This window comes from Lissotriton vulgaris, chromosome 2_1, assembly GCF_964263255.1.
Source record: "Lissotriton vulgaris chromosome 2_1, aLisVul1.2, whole genome shotgun sequence".
In the NCBI taxonomy this organism is placed as follows: Eukaryota; Metazoa; Chordata; class Amphibia; order Caudata; family Salamandridae; genus Lissotriton; species Lissotriton vulgaris.
Genome location: NC_141687.1, coordinates 1,578,610,339 through 1,578,629,596, shown reverse-complemented (window position 1 = coordinate 1,578,629,596; position 19,258 = coordinate 1,578,610,339).

Genomic DNA, 19,258 nt, shown 5'->3' with positions numbered 1-19,258 from the left:
TGTTGTTATGCCCTAAAGTACCTGCATGCCCAACCTCGATTCCTACGGCTATACCAGCCCCCAATGACCAACATGAAACACCAATGGAGGGGATAGGGAGTGTTACTCCAATTGTTCCAACTCTCCCCCCACTTCCCCCTGTGCCATCATACTCAAATCGCGCCGCCAATTTGGCTGGGCCGACCGATCACCTGGTGAGGACCCAAGTTGGGGATAAGGTGAACAATGTAGCTGGGAATACCATAGCACGCCAAGGTGAACAGTCACAGGTGGAAAGAAGACCACGGGGGAAGCCCCGTACTCACTTACCACCAGAGGCGACCCCCTTTGTTGCGGTCCTGGTAAATATCCCACACTTGAACCCAGGGGAGGAGGAGTCCCAGCGTTCCTTGTTAGCAAATGTAAAAGCATGGTGTGATGAAAACTGCACAGGGCCAAGGGATATATCCACCCATATTACTATGGGAAGACGGGTTGACTGGTTGGGGTATACGGCAAAAAACCTTCCCGGTGATTGCATCATTGTAAATTTTAACAGCCCCCATGAGGCTGCTCGCCTATTTTGGGATGCAACGGATGTTAAGGTTGGAAGGATCCGAGCTGTACCACTTGGTTATTTTTACCCTCCGCCACCTATTCCCAAACTACCCCTAGGCAAGGAAAAGCAGCATGGTACCAGCAGAGGGGGTTCTGGGCTGTCATCATGGGATTTGCAAACACCTAACTTTACTCCTGGTCATATTGACCCCATCAGACCTACAAACCGGGCTACCTTAACACTAACAAACAGATTTACTGCCTTGTCTCATTTAGATGAAAATGACTGACTGTCTGGTTGTGCTGCTGATACAGACCAGACTCAATCCATTACCATCATTGATAGGGAAGGTGGGGAGACCGTTAAAATCGCAAGTTGGAATATTGCTGATCTCCGTGCCAAGAGAGATGACGCTATATGGTTGGAACAACTAAGGGGCTATGAGGTGGTGGCTCTCCAGGAGACTTGGGATAGAGATTGTAACTTCTGGCTGGATGGGTATACTTCTTATTTTAAAGCTGCCCAAAGTTCCAGCTCAGGGAGAAATCGAGGTGGGCTCATGTTTCTAATCTCCGCCAAACACAGGGGAGTTGTGCAAATCATAAGCACCACATCCCATAATCTCTTAGCCTGTGAAATAACCTTACCTAACAATGTAAAGACTTTTATAATGCGCCTCATGGTACGCACTGTAACGAAAATATTAACGCATTAGCGAAATTTTTAACCACCTATAAGGAGAGTCAAACCACTTTTGTTCATTTAATTTTGCTTGGGGATTTTAATATACATTTGTGTCAGAAAAATTGTCAGTACAGGGTGTACTCAGATATGGATTGTCTCCCCCACTCTCATTTTGAACACTCTATAAAGGGGGTTGCGTTAGAAGAACTACTGTCCGATATTGATTTATCTGAGCCAAAGTTTATCGACCCTAATGAACGGGTAGCTACATATTTGTGTCCCCAGGTTTGCTACAAAATGATATTTTTTATAATGCTGTACAAACTACTTTTAGTGACCATAACCTAGTAGTTATGGAATTAAGTAATAAAAATTTAGCGATACTTGCTACAATTACAAAGACTGCCCCCCATATGGATTTATCTGTGCAAGACCAGGGGAGGCGGGTCAAGTGGAGTAAAATTATCCCAGAGGATTTTTTCTGTGAACTTACCGAGAAGGTGGGAGATGAAATTAACACCTGTCTGGACCCTCTTAGGTTTGGAGGTGACATTATTACCTCCTTCGAAATTATTTGTAAACAAGTAAGCTCGAATCTAACATCTAAGACGAAACACAAGGAGCAAAAACTGCATGGGTGGTTTGACGCAAAATGCTCAAAGGCCCACAGAGATTTATTAACAGCATTAAAAAAGTCCCCCCGGGACACCCAAGTAGTGGCCAGACTAAGGAAAAATTATAAATCTATTGTAGAGACACGCAAGAAAGAGATTAAGAAAAATGCTTGGGACTCACTCTATGATAGGGCCACCCTGAGGGATAGTTCCAAATTTTGGGAAATCGTAAATACACCCTTGTTCAGTGAGAAGGAAAACTCCCCGCTGGAATTGAATATATATGAAAAAGATTGGCTGAACCACTTTGAAAAAATATATGGGAGCAATCTCCAGATAGATCCATTTGTACCAACAGTAAGTGAACAATCAGGGCCACCTTTGCGGTTCACCATTAAAGAAGTCCTAAAGGCTATTGAGGACACAACTGCTCATAAGGCCCCGGGCCCAGATGGGGTTCCTGCAGATATGTATAAATCCAACCCTTCCATATGGTCAATTGCCCTCACAAATATTTTCAATATAGCCAGCATCGATAAAAGCAGATTGCCTACGACCTGGTCACGGTCTATAATAGTCCCTATTTTTAAGAAGGGCCAGAGGGGGGACGCAAGATGTTATAGGCCGATATAATTGTTGGATTCGTCCTTTAAAATACTAGGGAAGGTGATCCTAACTAAAATTGCAATGTGGGAAACCAACAATGACATCTTGTGTGATGCACAGTATGGTTTTAGATCTGGCAGAGGAACTGAGGACCAGTGCCTCAACTTCCACCTAATAGTCAGTAAATACACTGTGGCCGCAGGGGGGGTCAATCTATCTAGCGTTTATGGACCTGTCCACAGCTTTTGACCTAGTAAATAGGTCAAAGCTGTGGACCATGCTTTTGGATATGGGCCTAGACCAAGCATTGGTGTACTTCCTGGCTGATTTGCATAGGGACCTAAAAGCGGCCATACGCTCCATCAGGATTCAAGCAAGCCGGGCCGAAGACGGCTGAAATGCCAGAAACCGGTCCCCGGTAGCTTGTCTCCTTTCTGGTGAAGAATTGGCTTGGTAGTTTAGTCTGCCCTGTTCCCATGATGCACTGGGCCAGGGACAGACTGATTTGCATATAGCCAGGTTCTGAGCTGGGATGGGGCAGTGAGATAAATAACGTTGATCGATCAAGCCCTGATCTTTGGACTGGGTAAGAGTGGTCTGCTTAATTCAGACACTCTGTTCATCACCACCCCCTTTTCTGAAACGATATTTCTGCATCACAATGTTTTGATATCACAATATTTTTTCTGACATTTGACTTTACAACTCAATATTTTGTCCAATGACTGGAATTTTTGTAGCTTTGGTATCAAGTAATTTATTTAAATTGCTTTGGGACTTTTCTTGTGTTGTCTTTTTATCTTATTTCTGTTTGTGTGCTTCCTAAATATTTTACACATTGCCTCTAAGTTAAACCTAACTGCTTTTGTGCTGAGCTACCAGAGGGTTAAACACAGGTTAATTTAGTGACTTTTTTGGCCCACTTTGACAGAGATTGTGGCTGTTGCTTGAGCATGGGAAATAGCTCAACCAGCACCCCAGTTTATCACGAGGAGGAACAGAGAACTAGGCGCTGACTTCCAGAAGGACGGCTGGGGGTCACTGTCACCGTGTCACAAGCCCCTCTCATACTACAAAGGTACTGCCTGACATTGGTACACCACTACATGAAAGGTCCCCTGCCTCAATCTGCTTCCAGACCCTCATACCCCCCGAAAGGCATCATTACCCCCAGTGACACTAATTCCTAGAAGGACCCATTGAAGTGCTAAGTGGAAATCAGAGCCTCGAAAGGGAAGGCATGGGGTCTGCTGCCTCACCCCAAAATGTACAGACGCTCTCCATCCCTGGCCTTAAATACGAACTCTGGCTCAGCAAGATGCCAATGTCTCCTCTGGTACATCAACAAATAAAGCTATAAAGCCAAGCATATCACCTGCTCCAGCTCTATCATATCAAGTAACAACTACTTTTGCAGCAGTGTGGTGGTATTGGCTTGGAGCTGCATCCTTCCACATCCAGCACATAAAACACTAACTGCAGCACCACTGCCCTTTGAACAGGCTGCTCCCTTGTACTCCTTGTGGCCAGGTCAGTGGTGTAGGTAGACACAGGGATGGAGATAGGTGTAGTTGGACTACAAGGCACTCACCAGGGACATGCATTGAACATGCAGTGTAGTCAGTAGATCCCTTTAGGGGCATCATGTAATTCGTGAGTGTGGTAGCTCCTAAATGGAGTGCGCGATCTTGCATCTACACCCCAGTGACTGTCTTGCATCTTCTCCTGCCAAAAGGATGCAATTTCCGATGTTCACAAATGTTGAAGGAGGAGATTCTCTTTCTACCTCGCATTCCAGGAAGAAAGCTTTCCCCTTGCCCTGAACAGCAATGGTGTTACATTTTCTATGACAACATGCAATGTCATCCTTTTGTGACACAGCTACATAATAACTTTAAGCATTAATGCGCTACTGCAACCCCATGAAGTCACCATGGAGGCTAAGCTTGAAAATTAGTTGATAAGTAGAACAGGGAGCTTTAACCAATTTAAGACAGCCTTGCACTGTTTTTTACAACTAAAAATCTGATTATCACCTTACAATGAAGAGTAGGGTGCTACACTCCACAGAAACATCCATCTCGCACATCTAACTTTATTACTTCTACTAACCACAACAACGTTTCATATACTGTATACTTCTCGATCTTTCAGCACACTTTGACTGTGTTAGGTCTGCCCTCAAATGATATTTATCCTTTCTGTCTGAAACGACCTTCTCTGAGGCTAGGCAATTCAAACAATCTTCTCTCTCTCTGGCACAAGTTGATATCCCCCTTAAATGTATCCTTGAATCTGTACTGTATATTACCTGCTCCTGTGATATTATGATGTGGCTTATTACGATGCTGGTCGGGTGCACGTCCGAAGCATCATGTCAGAATTGAGACCGCCTGACTAGTAGTCAGTGGTTCCATCTGACAAATTAGGATGCAACACCCCATGGAATGGTCGGAAACAACTATTATTCTATTACGGCTTGTGCTGCAGTCGGAAAAGGGCTGCAGCACAAGCCCAATTGGTAAATGGATGTTTTCAAACATCTATGCACCGTGTGCCAGGCACCATGTGGTGCCTGGCATGGGGGTATTGCTGTTTCAGGCCTCATAGAGGAGGCCATGGAGGGACAGGGTCCTGCTAGTGGCCCTCAAAGTTCGTTTCCAACAGCCTTTGCATGGCAGTCAGACCACCGAAAGGTTGTCTGAAAGGGACATCATAATCCCTATGGTGGTGCCTGAGCAGGCAGCGCCCTTATTGTAGGAAATTACATTCTGACCGATAGTTGGATGGGCTCCTTGAGCCCATTGGAAGCGTTGGTCGGTTCCTCTGCCCTGCCTCTGCCTGCAACGCATCTTAATGCAGCGGTCGGACTGCGGCAGCAGATGTCAGTCAGACCGCAAACGAAGGCCTGTCGGTTGTTATCTGACTTATATCGCAATCAGGCCCTATGTGTTTTTAATCCTATTTATATGAAGATGAAATCATGTCTTATTCTCAACCCTAACTAGCTCAACCCCCACGCACATCTATCTTGTTGTCATTTGTCACTCTATGGCCCGCTTTTCTCTCATGCTGAACTAATCTAAGACAGAGATGCCATACTTTCCTTTCTCATCCACATGTACCTCTACTCTTAGAACAATCCACTTTTCCCTGGACACACTCAGCTACAAAATTTGGCATCCTCACCACTCTCAATTCGTGGATGGAAATTTTCATCACCACGACAACAAAGTATCATGTTCTTAATATATGTTTGTTCTGTCCTTTCGTTCTTTTAAACACAGCCAGTGCACTGTAGTGCTCGGCAAACAGGAAAACATGCCTTTCGCACATCATATTGTGTGTTGCATGCTCTTTTTTTCAAACAGCGGCATTCCTAAAGCTCCCAAATTTTCAACAACACTGGTATATTCAAATCGCCCACGCAGTTGTATGTCTAGTGAACTGTTTTTTTTATGTTGCTGTCCAACTTATATAAAGAAAATATCATATATTGCACATTTAATAAATACAAATATACAATTCTTCTATAGCACTATCAAATCTACTAGTTTTGTAGACTGAACACCTTTCTTGTTTATATTGTTTTCCTCATGCACAAATTTAGGTCCCATCTACTGCACAACATGAACATACCTCACACAAATGCACCATATACCTGAAGCACAACCAACTATGCACTTCGAAGTGTCTTTTAATTTGTTCAGCAACCAGCAAGCAAGAAAAAGAAGCTGTTTCAGAATTGTTTGAAATACCCGGATTCCCTAACGATTGCCATGGCAGACCGTGTTTATGTGATGAGGCCATGATTAGGAAATGATTAGCAACATTTACAGGAAACTCTGTCAGCGCACCTACCATCCATTATCGCCTTTCATAAGCTTACAGGAATCTTGATAGTTCACACTGTATGAGAATAGATCCATCCAGAGAAGTGAGATATCAACAAGGTGTGTTTCCTTAAGTTAACTAAAATATTATTTTCTGGGAAAACCATTCCTATTTCTTATAAAGTACTTGTCAGACACAAGTATACATTAATTTTTATTCATGTATACATTCACTTAATTTCAACTAATCCGTAATAAATATAATTTTTATATACTGAAGATAAGGGGGGCAAAAACAGCGTGTGGTGAATTGTGTTCCCAAAGGCGTTCCTGTTGTAGAAGTGTTAGGTTCACTGAATATAGGACTTCCCCATTGCATTTCGCTCTGATCGCTAAGGTGCACAGCACTAGTGAAAATGAGAACTAGGGGGCAGATTTATGAGGCCCTTGCGCCACGTTTACGCCGCTGTTGCGTCACGCAAGGCGGCGTAAACGTGGCGCATCCCTACGAACGATTTACAACGTGACGCATCTAGGCAGATGCGTCACGTTGTAAAGCCCTGCGCCGCTTGTGGGCGTTCCGGCGCAGGGTGGGCGTTCCGGGGCAGGTGCGCCTCGCAAAAGTGGCTGAGTGAAATCTATGAGATTTCACTCAGTCACTTTTAAGCCAATGCTGCGTCAAAAGCCTGCGCCTGCTTGAAGCAGGCGTAGGTCTTGACGCAGCATTGTTAAAATGGGGCACCCCCGAGCCTTGCTGGAGCTGCGTCGCGCTTGCGACGCAACTCCAGCAATGCGCCACATTTCCGGCACAGATGCGTCACGCATCTGTGCCGTTTTTGCACCATGGTGCGCTGCATTATAAATGCGGCGCACCATGGCTTGCGGAGCTGTGGCGCACTGTGGCGCATGTTAACTGGCGCATCCCTGGGGATGCGCCAGTTAACATAAATCTACCCCATTGTCTCCTTTAGTACATTCTTCTGCCCCTTCACAGTATAGGAAAGTGTGCCCTAAACCCATATTATCATATTGCCATCGGCTAATGCATTATACAAGTACCATTCCCCAATTGTTGCTCAACCGTTGCACTAAAGTTGGTGTCCCTATATTTTTACTACTACATTGTGCATATGTAAACAGGAACGCCTAGCCTTCAGTACCTGACCCCTACAGAGTAACCATCTTGAAGCGTTCACAAGTTTAATGAATAACTATTCAGGCCTTGTGCAGGGATAGATATGCAAATAAAACCTTGAATATCTTCCAAGAACCAAGAATATAAAAGAAAATTGTAAGTGTGGATTGGATGTTTGTTTATAAACTGAAAAGCAGAAAATGAGCAAAAACCTATGCCAGGGATCTGGTAGTGAAGGATGGGTAAGAAGTCCTGTAGATGTGACCTGAATTAATTCTTTCACTCAAATTACTGTGAGAAAATACCTTTTTCGCATGGTCCCCCCTATTCTTGCGGAATTTAATTCTGCTTTTTTGACTGCTGTCTAGTGCCCAGCGTATGTGCTCAGGCCTATAAACAATTTAGAAATTCACTAGGTCTTGATTGGTGTATTTTACTCTCCTATAAGGTCATAATATTGACATAAATATTTATTTATTTTATACAATATATTAAGCGCGCGAATACCCAAGGGTGTCTTTGCGCTAGAACAGAAAATCGAGTAAAACTAGGATTGTATTTGATTAGCAGGGTCTATTGATTGAATAACCAGGTTTTTAATTGTTTCCTGAACAGAGTGAGTGTGGGAAGGGAATGCTCTTGAGTTGAATGGGGAGGGTGTTCCATAGTTTAGCCATGGCTATTACAAAGGATCTGTCTCCCCATGTCGCTTTCCTTGTTTTGGCTATCTCAAGAAGGTTTGCTTTGGCAGATCTAACAGTGTGAAGCGGTCTGTAAGGACAAAGGGAATGTTTTAGGAAGAGTGGGCCTTTTTCATGGATGGTTTTAAAGGCTATGCAAAGAGCCTTCAATTTGATTCTTTGCCTCACAGGTAGCCAGTGACGTTTACGAATAATGTTTGAAATAGGTTTAAACTTAGGTGTTCCAGTGACAAGTCTGGCAGCTGCATTCTGAACCAGCTGGAGTTTGTTTAACACCTGTTCTTGAGAATTAAGTGGGAGAACATTGCAATAATCAACTCTGGACATTAGAAGAATGGAAATTAAAGTGTTAATGGTGTTGGCGGGGAGATAAGGTTGCAGTTTTTTGATAATTTTGAACGTGAAAAAAGAAGCAGAGACTATGGAGTTGGCTTGATGTATGTAGGAGAGTTTATTGTCGAAAATCACTCCCAAATTCCTGACCTTAGTGACAGGGATAGGTGGAGGTCCTAGATCTTGGGGCCACCAGGTAGGGGACCAACTAGGAGTGAGCTTACCGAAGACCATGACTTCGGTTTTGTCCGAATTAAGCTTTAAACAGTTTTTGCTCATCCAGTTGCTGTAGGCGTGCATTCCCCGTTGGAAGTCAGTGGCTACTTCCAGTCCATTGTTATTGATCGCCAGGACAAGCTGCGAATCGTCCACATAAGAAGTAACTGCTAGGCGATGAGCTTTGATGATCCTCGCTAAGTCCGCTACATAGATGTTAAAAAGTGTTGGACTCAGCGAGGATCCCTGGGGGACACCACAAGGCAGGGAGAAGGAGCAGGAGGAAAAACCCCCCATAGAGACCGATTGTTCCCGGTCTGTTAGAAAGGAAGAGAGAAGGGAAATAGCATTCGTGGGAATTCCAGATTTTTTGACACGGTCGATCAGGATGGAATGATCGGCCGTGTGAAATGCTGCGGAAAGGTCAAGCATTATAAGCACTGCTGCACCTCCTCTGTCCAGGATCATTCTGATCTCATCAGAAGCTTTTATTAGTGCAGTCTCCGTGCCATGACCCTTTCTGAATACGAACTGCGAGTCATCAAGACAGTTGTTAATGTCTATGAATTCGGAGATCTGCAGCCTGATTCATGTAGCTGAATTGCGCCCGCAATCGCTGCGAAAACGCAAATGCAGGCGCAATTTCCGTATTCGGCATTCAACAACAAAATAGCGAATTCGCTAACACATATTAGCGAATTCGCTAATATAATCGCAGAATCCCTGCCGCTGAGCATTAGCGAATCGGTAATAGCGACACACCACGGAATCTGCGAAAATAATAGCGAATTCGCAATAGGAAATCGCAATCGGCATTCAAGAAAAATCGCAATTAGCGAAAAACCCAAAAATCGCTATTTGCACGGCGCAAAATAAGGACAGCTCAAAGCAGGTGGTAACCATGAAAGGCATAGAATTTTTTTTTCAAATAACTGTTGTCCTATCACCAACAGGGCCAGGCCTGACCAATCACACATAAGGACATTCAGTAGCAGCATTAGGCTTTCCACAATGCCTGGGATGTACATGGTGGTGAGGCGGCGAAGGCTACAGCGAGCAGCACGGAGGAGACGCATGAGGCAGGCGAGGATTTACCGGCTGCGGGTCACCTTGCTGGGCCAAACCAGAGAACAGATTTATGCTAAATACAGGCTGAATGGGGAAATGATCACCTGGCTGATACAAGAACTCGACCCCATCATGCAGCACCCAACAAGGCGAAACAATTCTGTGCCCACACATGTGCAGGTATTGAGTAGCCTGCACCTCCTGGCCTCCGGAAGCTTCCAGGGGGTAGTAGCGGCCGCTGGGGGAATATCCCAGCCCACCATGTCACGCTGCCTCAACAGTTTTGTAGACGCCATGCTCACCCAGCTACACCGTCACATCAAATTCCCCGCCAGCCAACAGGAATTGGACATGACAAAGCTACAATTCTACAATGTAGCCCATTTTCCACATGTGCTCGGATGCATAGACTGTACCCACGTCGCCGTCTGCCCACCAGCTGGCATGGAGTATATGTTCCGCAACAGAAAGTGCTACCACTCCCTCAACATCCAGATGGTCTGCAATGCCAAGACATACATCACTGACATTGTCTCACGGTACCCAGGGAGTACCCATGACTCCTTCATCTTCCGGCACAGCGCACTCCACACACGGCTGGTCAGGGGAGAGTTTGGGGAAGGACACCTACTTGGTAAGTACACTTTGATTGAAAAGTCACATTGCAAAGATGTAACAGCGCAGCACAGGCAATCACCATCTGCTCCTCCCATTCAGGTGACAGTGGCTACGCCCTCCGTGAATACCTCCTGACCCCATACCTCAACCCTGCGACACCCCAGCAACGGCGCTACAATATTGCTCACATACGGACAAGAAATTGCATAGAAAGGACATTTGGCCTGCTCAAGAGCAGGTTCCGCATACTGCACAAGACAGGTGGGGCCATGTATTACAGTCCTGCAAAGTGCTGCCGCATAGTGGCTGTCTGCGCAATACTACATAACATGGCAACCAAGCGCCGGATACCTGTTGACATCTCTGGCAGTGAATCTGAGGGGGACAACCAGCCACCTGCACATGCGCGCCATGCACAAGGGGAGACCCCAGCAGAAGGGCACAGACGTCGCAACCACATCACAGTGAACAGTTTCTAGTACAACCACTGCCATCACCCCACGAATCGACAATGCATGCAAAATGTAAAGAAGACACAACGCTAATGTGTGTAGGAAAAGAAATGTATTTGTTCACTTCACAAAATTAAATGTAATGGTCCGTGCCAAAGGTCAAAATAAAAATATCTGTTCACTTCACAAAATTAAATGTAATGGTCCGTGCCAAAGGTCAAAATAAAAGTATCTGTTCACTTCACAAAATTAAATGTAATGGTCCGTGCCAAAGGTCAAAATAAAAGTATCTGTTCACTTCACAAAAGTAAAAGTAATGGTCCGTGCCAAATTAGTCCCACACACAGTATTCCGTCATACTGCTGTGCTTGCCAGGCTTCACCTCAGCCTGTGCCAGTGGTTATTCCAGTCCTCTAGGTGTGCCTAGAGCGTGCCCCTCCACAACGCCTCTGAGGGCCTTCCTCCTCCGGGGCGTCAGGCAATGGGGGGGTCCTGGTGCTGCGGGTGGGTAGTGGGGCCTGTGAGGCTGATTGCGAGCTCAGGCTGGACGCCCCCTCACTCGCATCATCACCCCCCACAACAGATGGAATGGGTGGAGGGTGCAGAGCCACGACAGCTGTGGTGAGGGTCTCCAGCACCCTCGACATGTCCACACTGCACTGTATGACAGTGTGCTGCTGTGTCAGACAGCGCCTCGCCAGTAGGGAAGTGGCATTTGCTGACACGTAGCTCGCCCTGCTGTAGGTGCCAAGCTGTGTCAGCAGTTGGCGGTGGTGCCGGCGTTGGCCACCGTACATTCGATTCATGGCGCGGGTGTTAGCCTCCACGGCTGCAGCTATGCGGGCCATTCCATTGCCCACCCCGGCCAGGTCGGCCCTCATTCCTTCAATCTGTGTAGCTACACAGGCCACGTTGCGGCCAATGTTGCATAGTTGCAGGTGAATTGCCCCCTGCTGCCGTGCCTGGCGCTGATGTATGTGCAGCATCCGTCGCTCGATGCTGAGCCGCGCCTGTCCTTCTCCATTGGCCCGCCTGGTAGCAGCTGCGGATCGCTGGCGTGACCTGCCACGCCTGCCCTGCTGGCCGGATTGTGAGGCTGGGGGCTGACTGGACAGTGGCGCAGCCCCGGATGTTGAGGCGCCAGCTGATGGGGATGAGGCCACCGGTGTTGCAGGTGTGCTCGTCGCTGGGGGTGTGCCTGCTGGTGTGGCTGTGGCAGTCGCTGCGGGGGCCACAGGAGTGACTGACCTGGCTTTAGCTCTGGGAGGAGCAGCGGTGGCAGGGAGCACAATGGGTGCTGCGATGGCAGCAGATGAGGGCGCTGCAGCAGTTGCAGGTGGGACGCTGCCGGTGAAAGTTGATGGTGGTACAGTTGCAGCGTTAGGGGCTGCTGCCTGGGTATGTGTTGGCTCCTCCAGGACGCTGTCGTCTATCACCAGCCTGTCGCTGTCACTGGTATCTCCACCTGTGGGGGTAAGTGGAGGACCATTAGTTGTATGCATCTGGCAGACGTGCAGTTGCAACATGCATGCTGGGTGACATTCCCTGAATGGCAGTGGCTTTGTGTGCATTGGGACCTGACTACATCTCCCACAAAGGCTGCATTGTGGTACTACTACATTGTGGTCAGACTACATCTCCCACAATGCTTCAGGGCAATACTTGATGTGCAACAATTACATGCCTATGGGACATTGGGGGGCCCTATTTGGTCATGGACATCCATAGGGGGCAGGGTCGCAGTCGCATGCCACTTACCTTGGGTGTCTTGTGTGGGGGCGGATGAGTCCAGTGCAGTGAACCCCACAACGGCCTCCATCTCAAGGGTGTTTTCCACCTGGTCCTCCAGGGGGGTGTTCGGTGGTACCGTCGGACCTCCTCCGCCTGTGCCCGAGGACTCCCCGAGGCGCGCCGCCACCTTCTCCTTCGCACGGCCTCGGAGGTCGTACCACCTCTTCTTCAGTTCTTCAAGGGACCTTGACGCCACTCCCACAGAGTTAACTGCAGAGGCTATCCCCTGCCAAATGCGTCTCTTCTCCATCTCCGGGACCCTCCTGGAATTTGCTCCGAACAGTTGGTCGTGGTTAGCCACGACTCCCTCGATGAGGTGCTCCAGCTCCTGCTCGCTGAATTTCAACTTTCGCTTCCTCCCAGCCGAGCTGCTGGTCCCTGGTGCAGCTTCCTCTGCCATGTTATGGTTTGTGGCTCAGTGGTGCACTCTACAAGCCAAGATGTGCAGCTGCTCTTCGATCTGCTCCCTGTCTCTCTGCCTCACTGTGGAGAATGGTGCTCGGAACCGGCAGCTTCCTGGTTGTGATGTCATCACTGGGCTCGAAATGCGACTTCCCGTTTTCCCGATCTCGCGAGTTTGCGATCTCGCTAATAGCGATATCGCTAATAGCGATATCGCTATTTGCGAGATCGCAGTCCAGCCGCGGGTAGGCCGAAATAGCGATTAATCTGCGATTAATCGCAATTTCGATCGGATCGCTATCGGATTTTGCGATCGCGTGCGAATCGCTTTTTTTTATCGCAATTCTTCATGAATTCGGATTTGCGATTTCTGAATAGCGACTCGCTATTTTTCGCTATTTCAGAATCGCAAATGCCGATGTTCATGAATATGGCGGCTGGTTAGTCATGATTTTTTCTATCATCTTAGATGCAAAAGGGAGACATGCTATTGGTCTATAGCTCGTGACCTTGGATGGATCTAGGGTGGTTTTCTTAAGAAGAGGTTTGATTACTGTTCTTTTCCATATTGAGGGGTAATTGCCTGAAATAAGCATGGCGTTGAATAGATGTCAGCAAGAGTTTGAGAGACTTTAGCGGGAGCCAGTTTAAGTATTGAAGGGGGACAAGGATCGTTTGGTGAACCCGAGTTGATAGTCATCATGAGTTTGTGAACTAATTCTGGTGAGACTTGATCAAAGAAAAAAGTGGGTAGATTAGTAGAAGAGGGGTCCAGTGTGGGGTGGGAAATAGTTGTGTCGTCAGTCAGTCTATTGAATTTGGAATAAATATCGCAAACTTTTTCTTGAAAGTACGTTGACAAGGCATCGCACAGAGATTGAGACGCCTCTTTAGAGGTTGATTTTTCCTGACCTGTAAGGTGAGAGAAAACCTGGTAGAGTTGCTTAACCGAGTCCTGAGCTGATACAATTTGGTTGTTGAAGAAAATACTTTTCTGCGTAATAACCATATGTTTATATTTCTTTCGTTTTTCATGGGGGTCATATCGGTTGCGTCACTTACGTGCTTGCCATCTACAGCTTTGTTTTTCTAGCCTGAGAGACTCATTGAACCAGGGGGCTGAGTTAGATGCTCTGTTGGTAGAACATTTTTTGATGGGAACAGTAGTATCAACTATGCTTTCGAGGCAATTGGTGTAGGAGATGGCTGTGGTTTCAGGATCAGACGTGTTAATATCTTGCATCATGTATAATTTGTTCTTAAAATCATCAAAATTAATATTTTTCCATGATTTGAACATGTTGGAATTGCAGGATTTCACGGGGAGGGAACTAGGAGGGTGAATATTGAAAAAGACGGCAGAGTGATCCGTCCACGTGAGGGGCATTATTTTCTCTATGGAGAGAGATTTGAGATTGGAAAAAAAATCCGTCTAATGTGTGTCCTGCTGAGTGCGTGGGGGAGTGGACAAGTTGACTTAGTCCTACGGCATTCATTTCGGTAAGGAGGGCGATCGTATCGGGGTCTCCACTAAGATCTAATTGGAAATTAAAATCAGAAATAATGGTGAAATTGTTTTCCCCGGCTACGGGCTCCAGAAGATGACTCAGAGAGGATAAAAAGGCTGAGCGAGAACATGGGGGTCGGTAGAGCAGGACACCTCTAAAGGAGCTGGAGTAGGGAGTGACAAATGTAAAGTTCATAGCTTCACATGTGTTGATTGTTATGGGGTCCATTCGCAGAATGAAGGTGTCGTGGTGTATTATCGCTATACCGCCACCTTTTATTTAGAGGTCTGTCAAGTCTAATGTTAGTAAAGCCCTCCGGCGTAGCCGAGGTAAAGTCGGGATCAGAGGCCTGGTTACCCCAGGTTTCGGTGAGGAGTAAAATATACAAATTCCAACTTTCAATGAAGTTGGCAATTTCATACCTGTGCTTAGGGAGGGATCTAACATTTAAGAGAGCAGCTTTGACAGTTTTAGTAGATTTATTGTAAGATGAGTTGGAAGAGCCTAGTGCGTGAGGGTTATTCATGATTTGGAAGGGACAGTGTGGGCAGGTATAAGGAGAGTAGTTTAATAGACGCAAATCTGTAGGAGTACAGGTAGTATTGGTAGTGTTGAGCGTTTTCAGATAGGCAGCGTCATAATGGATTTCAAGGGGAAGAGGGCATGGGGTGTGCAGGCCAGGGGGACTGGCCCTAGAACCGGAACCAGCGCGGACGGGCGCAGATGGGCTCGCCTTTGGCGAGCCTTCGGCGTGCCGCCAGCGCGCCCGCTGCGCCCGTCCGCTGCGCCTCCGGGAAAGGGGTGTCATTTTATGCTGGGGAGGGTGGGAGGGCCGAGCAAGTAGTCTGCTCGCCCTCTGACTCACCCAAGATGGCTGCGAAAGTAGATTCTATCCGATGCAGCGCCTAATCGGCTGCTGTTGGCCCCAAATTAAGATGCAGGCGTGTGCGAGAGTGTGGGAATCGGTAAGTAAGGGCCCAGGGAAGAGTTTTAAAACACAAAATACAATTACACAATACCATGATTGGTATTCCACTTCTAGGGCCTGACTTCTCTTCTCTGTATCTCCCTTCTGAAAATGGCATCTATTAATTAATCAAAGAGGAATACATGTGGTCAAATTAAATGCACAGCCTAACTAATTTTGTTCTGTTGTTGCATGATAATCACACCTACCCTCGTGTACTTAATGTCTTTCAGATTATTAAAAGCAGTCCTTACTGGCATGCCCCAGGTAGTCTCATAGCAAAAGGTGTGTTATGATTTCTGATAGTTCCACTCAGTTCAATGTTGGTAAAGGAGAAATAATTATGTCATTTGCACATTTACGCAAATCACAATTTCAAATAGTACAACTATGGTTTTTTTTTTTAAATTAACGTTCCATAAGGGTATAAGCCAACAGTAGCATTCTTGCTCTCTCTCATATTCATGTACCCCCTCATAGAGTGTAGGGTAAAATGTCAACCACCATCTGTGTGGTCTAAGTACTTTGCCCCTGTCAAGAGCCACGTTTTCTCAGTGGTCCCCATGATGGTGACCCCAAACATGGCATTAAGGGTCTGATCTCTGCTCCCTGCATGATCATTCCTTTGAAAGCTCAATGGTACATTAGTTCTGCCCTACATCCGCACCCACCTACGGGTGGTCCAAAATGCTGATCACCACTTGCATGGCTGATATCCTACGCCTCTGGCATTAGATGCCCGACTAAAACGTGCTCCTTAAAGGGAACATGCATTAGGCAAAAGGTACTCCTTCTCACGGGTGAGGGACTGGCCCCATTTAAATCAGGGAGCCATGCTTTTGAGCCCCTTCTGCAACACCCAGGTACCTTACATTCTACACCGAACCACTGCTTATATTTTGCTTTCACTCATTCTTGTCTGATTGGCATACTGAGAGTGGAAGAAGCAGTCTAGTTAATGGAGTTCACATTCCAACAAAATGTAATGCACCAAACGTCTTAAGCTGATATTTTATTTTAAATGACAGTATGTTTTTTTACCAAGGGAAAAGTTGCAGCTGTTCTCATTTTTTACAAACCACGTTGATATCTGTGGTTCTTCCTGTTGTATGTAATAACACATCTTATTAACTATCGGGTATGAGATTTACTAATATTCAGGCAGCGCAATGTTGCGTGAATATGTGCAGTATTGGTTTGCGCCAACGGACAAAAAAATCTGCAGCGTCTTATTTTCAAGGTGTTATGTGTCAGTGAGGTCAATGACAAAGAAAATGCATATATTCGCCACACCCAATTTACATTTGCGGTAAGGAGGAGTTGGGACCTAGTGACTCACGCTAACTGGAATCCTGAGCATGTCACAGATCCCGGCCTCGGCAGCTTGCCTCAATATGGTGTGATTTAGGGCAAATAACTTGAAAGCGCCGTAGCGCTAGGGTGTGTGCATGAGTGTAGCATAGGTTTTATACAGAAAGGGTACCCTTCATGTACAAAATACTATACTAGGTAACTTGCAAAGCTTTTCCCACTTTGCATACGTGCTGCACAGTGCAGCATGCATGCAAAATCGGAACAGGAAGGAGCAATGCTGCACCTAGTTGAAAAGGGTGCAGTTTTCTCATGCTGAAGCCAATCTACTGGTTTTAGTAAATTGGGTTTAGCGTGAGAAACCTGGGGGCTCATTTATGAGCCCTTGCGTCACTTTTACGCCGCTGGTGCGTCACTTTTTTTGACGCACCAGCGGAGTAAAAAATGTGCCTTGTTGCACCATATTTACAAAGTGACGCATCTAGGTAGATGAGTCACTTTGTAAACCCCTGCGCCACATTATACCTACCCCAGGTATAATGTATGCAAGGGGGGCGTTTTGACGCAAGAAAGCGTCATAGAAGTGACGCAGTGAAATCTATTAGATTTCACTGCGCCATTTCTTGGATGCTAATACGTCAAAATCTTACGCCTGCCTCATGGCAGGCGTAAGACTGACGCAGGCACTAACAACATGGGACTTGCCCACGTGAAAGTACACATTGCCGGAGTTGCGTCACTTTTGTGACACACTCCAGCAATGCGTCAGTTTTGCGCCTATAGATACGTCAGAAATACTGACCTATCTGTAACTCCTTGCGACATGATGCGTCATACATTAAATATGACGCATCGTTAGTGTCGCAGGGAGAGCGCAGTGAAAAGTGACGCGTCGCTGTTTTCACGCAGCGATGCGTCACTTTTCATAAATGAGGCCCCTGGGGTGGATGCATGAGAACGACCATGCACCACCCTTGGTATGCCCCGATGGCGCAAAGTAATGCAAAGAAGTGTAATGCGCTGCTTCTTCTTACTTTTACATTATTTCCAGCGCTAAACCAGTTTAGCGCTGGAAAGTTACATAGGAAAAAAGATGTTGCGTTGTTTTGCATCACTTTGTGACGCAAACACATTACAAAATCTTAGTAAATCTCCCCCTATGTATTTGTGTAATCCCTGCTTGAAGTACACGAAAGTATAGATCGTCTCCTAACCCCCCTCAGATAATGGGTGTTTGTCCTGTTTCCGCCTGCACCATTGATTTGTCTCAGTGAATGATGCTGGCAGCGATCTTCGCCTTAAAAATCCTTTTGTGTATGACAATTGATGGCAGTATAATTTGCGACACTTGTGTCGCGTTGCTTAGAACCGTGGGAGGGTCAATGTTTAGCTTTGGAAAATCTCTGCCCCACTGCTTAACACACAACCTAGTAAAGGTTTTGCTGGATGTAAATTCGTCTGTTCACACATATTTCACAAAAAATGTAGCCCATGCATAATGACTTCTACCATATCACAATTTACAGACTTGCTAGCGGGCCCTGTAATCGATTTAGAAAACCAATCTTGTAATCCCGAAGGAAAGGTCAGGTGGCTAGTGTGGGGCATAAAGCAGCACAGGAGTCCTGACAGGTCTTTGAAGTCAGTCAAGCATAGTGAGGTAATTTTTTAATTTGTTTAGAGAATCCCATTAGCTGTTCTTTTAAGAAACAATTTCAAGTACAATAGTCTATTATTCTCCGTGGTTCAGTCAAGAGAACAAATCTAATCCCTCGAAGATTGTTTTACCTAAGGTAATTCATGGCGTTTCTGTATGCATTAGGCAGGTCCAGATGGTACTTTTTTAATGTATCAACTGTTGATACTCCTTAATGCAGAACAACAAGAGATCGCTGTGTATTTAATAATTTATTAAGCACAAAGAGAGAATAAAACTAATCAATTACCTATTGGCAACATATGGTACCCAGTTATCCTAATACCGTTAATTGTAGTAGGCAGTGGCCCCTGAAGAATGTGATGAGGGGCCACTGAGTTTCCCATATTTCCCATATTTCGCAAATAGTCATTAGTCTTGGGTTTTATGAAGTGGACCACCCTGAAGGTTTGGAGGACCCATCAAGGGTTGATGGTTACAATGTGATGCAGGAGCTACAGGGGCCTGTGTTACCCCCCTGTTGCAGTAGTTAGGATAGTTCCTTCTTAAAGCCTAGAGATGATCGAGCTTACTCAATATGCCTTCACCACCATAAAAAACTTAAGATTAGAACTGTACGTGTTATTTGTTTTTCCATGACATAATGTCTATCATAATTAATTTTTGTGTCTTGATGGTTGGCCTGTTTTCACACCCTCGGCATGCTTTGCAAGGTCTTCAGGTGGCTCCCAGTCAACACCAGAAGGACCGTCACACAGGTCCTTGTCACCAGTGGACTGGACTACTCAAGCGCTCTTTATGTAGGATTCACAACAGACCACCTG